General features: G+C 31.3%; 1 long non-coding RNA gene across 1 annotated transcript; it reads right to left on the bottom strand.

Moving 5' to 3' along the window:
* Positions 1-951: 951 nt before the first annotated feature.
* On the bottom strand, positions 952-3,840 carry LOC112906152. The gene is made up of 4 exons (XR_003232213.1): positions 1,930-3,840; positions 1,564-1,678; positions 1,282-1,469; positions 952-1,084 (listed from the first exon to the last, which is right to left on the bottom strand). It is a non-coding gene; the product is annotated as an uncharacterized LOC112906152 (long non-coding RNA).
* Positions 3,841-3,846: the final 6 nt, after the last annotated feature.

The raw sequence follows: 3,846 nt of genomic DNA, 5'->3' as shown, positions 1-3,846 counted from the left end.
TTTGTTTATATTGACTGACAATACAAATACAATATATAAAATAAATTGCCTAGATTACAATCGAATTGATATTGGACAAACGAAGCAATACATAAAAAACCGTATATATGAACACCAATATAATTTAAAAAATATAAACAAAACAAAAACAGCATTATCAGAACATGTATTAAATAACCACCATAATTTCAATTTCAATGAACATGAAATTTTGGACTGGGAAAGCAATTATAAAAATCGAATTATCAAAGAAATGATACACATAAAAAAACATCCAAACTCGTGTAAACTTCAGAACTTATACAGATAATTTAAGAAATAATTATAACAATTTCATAACATAAACCATATAATCTCAATTTCAAAGAACCAAAAATTTTGAACCAGGAAAGCAACTATAAAAATCGAATTATCAAAGAAATGATACACATAAAAAAANATACAGATAATTTAAGAAATAATTATAACAATTTCATAACATAAACCATAAATAATAATAATACAACAGATACAACTTTAACAAAATATATTATAAGACTTCAATTAAATATATATAGGAAAATCCAAAAGACCATAAACCAGATGGGGGTTAATGCTTTACCTAAACATTCAGAACTAGTATGCAGTTGTTAAACATGGTAGAATGTTTAAGAATAAGTTAATATCTGTGTACAAGCACTAACACTCCAAAAGGTATGTTCTTTGACTATTGATTATATTTATAATTTATAAACAAACGTATAACACCTAACTAGTAGAACTATAAATAAAAAACAAAATTTTTTCAGTATGAAGATGGTTACAAAAGGAAACGTTATAAAAACATATAGTTGTGTAATTATTTGACCACCACACTGGAAAAAACTACATAACTACAATTTACATTATAAAAGGATTACTGTGGAATTGTATAATGAATCAACCATTAACAAGTCCCAAAAATACTCTTAAGATATCTTTCTTACCTCTTAGTCTTATAACTCCTAACGTGTCCAAACAGAAGCCAATTACATGCCACAAGCTCATTCTTCAGCAAACCACTTCACTTTCCAGGAGAGGAAGTCATTTGCAAAACTTCTTGATACTAAACAGAGACAAAAGAATAACCACTTTAGCGTATTTTCCTCACAACAATGTTTGTTTTATTTGCAGATTATTTAGTTAAAGTTGCAATGCAATGTTTATTTTACTATCTATGATTTTGTATTGATTATTTGCAATAAGTAGTAGACTAAATAAACTACACTAAATCATCAAAAGTTAAAATATTTAAAATCTTACCCAAAGTAAGTCTCACAGGTTTCCCACTAGTGTGGAAGGTATTATAGGTAAAGGAAAACTTTTCACACCATTAATAATATAAGATCTTGGCATAGACCATTTTTATGCCCTTCGGTATTATTGTAAAGCCTGTACCAAAACAACAAATATTCCAGTTGGTATATTGTAACTATCAGTACGCATTCATTCTATAATAAATTAATACATCTTATTTTTAACTATACATAACCGTTTATACAGTCATCAGCAAGTACCAAACAAATTTATTTTCAATCATCTTACCTCTTGACAACAAGTTCCATTAAGATTTAGAAAGAATATGAAATGTCTCCCTAGGTTACTGCCACAGGACAACTTATTTAACATAGGCAAGACAAAAATCTATTCCTACGTGAATCTGTAAAAAGAAAAGAACAAATGAAAGTCGACACAAACTTTATAGAGCAAAAGAAAAAGGAAAATGAATGGAAACAGTAATTTTGTTAACAAAAACTTTTATTCCTAGACTATCAAATATGGCGGAGTAAATTGGTAACTTTATTAATGGAATCCTAAAAATAATCCGATATCCAATAATAAAAAAACATACAACAGATAAAACTGTAATTTTAGAATATATTATGGTAGAAATTTTGTATGTCCTATTACCTTTCCCAAATTCTTCGTATAAAAAATACCCATAAAATAGCACAATGCGAAACTACAAAACGAGACGAGAAGCAGCAGCAAACTGGTGAACAAGAAGGAAGTACGTCATCGATGAGATTACGTAATTCTTAATCTCGTCCAAGATAGTCATCCATCATAGATAATAGATCTACAAAGGGTAATCATCCAGGGGTCATCAAGGGGTCATCCATTTTATGCTTAATATGTATTGACAAGTAGTGGTTCGTTGTTGCATATGCCGGTTTAAAAAAATGCTATGACACAATTTAAATGAATCCACTGTGACTATTTATCACAATATTACTTAAAATGAGACATTATTGTAATTTAATAAACCCAAAGTTGGACTGGCGACGTGATCACGTGACAGTCTGAATGTTACCGAGGTTAATGCAAGGGAGCGCTGTACTGATATGTTCGGGCAACATTCTAGACTGGCGCCAAATATTTGAAATAATAAATTAGCTACACAATTAAAAAAGATTATTTATACACACTACCGGAATAAACCTAGTTTCTTAATCAGATCAATGCATCGATAGGCCGATCGGTACTTCAAAATTACATTTTTAAACAAATCAAAAATGTCTACGGAAACTACAATTTTTAATAGTTTTCGAAAACACACAGTAGTTTGCCACGCCGCAATTTGTATAGCAAAATGTAAACTACGTTTGAAACGTAAGAAAAAGCAGACATCAATACCTCCAACGTCATATTTTTTAAACCAAACAAAAATGACCGCCAAAGTTACAATTATAATCGCTTTCTCTCTCCGACATTTTTGACTCGTAAATTTAATTTTGAAGACCGACGGGGCGTTCGATGCATTGAAGTCTGTCCTTTCTCGTTGTACAAGCGGATTTTACATTTGACTACAAAAATGCATTGAACGACCTATAGGCTTACCAAAATTACACTTTATAAGAGTCAAAGACGTTCGCAAGTTACAATTATCGACGATTTCGAAAAACACACAGAAACACTGCAGTTCGTATTTTTGAAGTCAAATGTAAAATCCGCTTGAATAATTAAAAAGAGCAGACATCAATCTCTCGAACGCCCTATAGGCTTTTCAAAATTACATTTCTATACGAGTCGAAAATGCCCGCAAAAGATACAATTTTTGTAGATTTTGAAAAACATGCAGCACATTGTGACACTGCAATTCGCATTTTTGAGGTTAGATCTAAAATCCGCTTGCATCATAAAAAAGAGCAGACATTAATGCCTCGAACGCCCTATAGGGTTTTCAAAATTACATTTCTATACGAGTCGAAAATGCCCGCAAAAGATACAATTTTTATAGAATTTGAAAAACACGCAGCACATTGTGACACTGCAGTTCGCATTTTTGAAGTCAAATGTAAAATCCGCTTGCATTATTGAAAATGAGCAGACATCAATACCTCGAACGCCCTATAGGCTTTTCAAAATTACAATTCTATACGAGTCGAAAATGCTCGCAAAAGATACAATTTTTATAGAATTTGAAAAACACGCAGCACATTGTGACACTGCAGTTCGCATTTTTGAAGTCAAATGTAAAATCCGCATGCATCATTAAAAGGAGCAGACATCAATGCCTCGAGCGCCCTATAGGCTTTTCAAAATTACATTTTTATACGAGAGTCGAAAATGCCAGCAAAAGATACAATTTTTGTAGATTTTGAAAAACACACGGCACATTGTGCACTGCAGTTCTCATTTTTGAAGTCAGATTTAAAATCCGCTTGCAACATAAAAAAGAGCAGACTTCAATGCCTCGAACGGACAAACCAAATGTAAAACCCATCATGAAATTTTGTGTACACATAGTTAGGGCACCAGATATATGGTACCTTTTATCCAGAAAAAAAATACTCTGATGACTTTTATGTAGTCCTCAATGATTTT

This window comes from Agrilus planipennis, unplaced genomic scaffold, assembly GCF_000699045.2.
Source record: "Agrilus planipennis isolate EAB-ADULT unplaced genomic scaffold, Apla_2.0 scaffold2136, whole genome shotgun sequence".
In the NCBI taxonomy this organism is placed as follows: domain Eukaryota; kingdom Metazoa; phylum Arthropoda; class Insecta; order Coleoptera; family Buprestidae; genus Agrilus; species Agrilus planipennis.
Note: the sequence above shows the minus strand (reverse complement) of the source record. Positions and strands in the feature narration are given on the sequence as shown.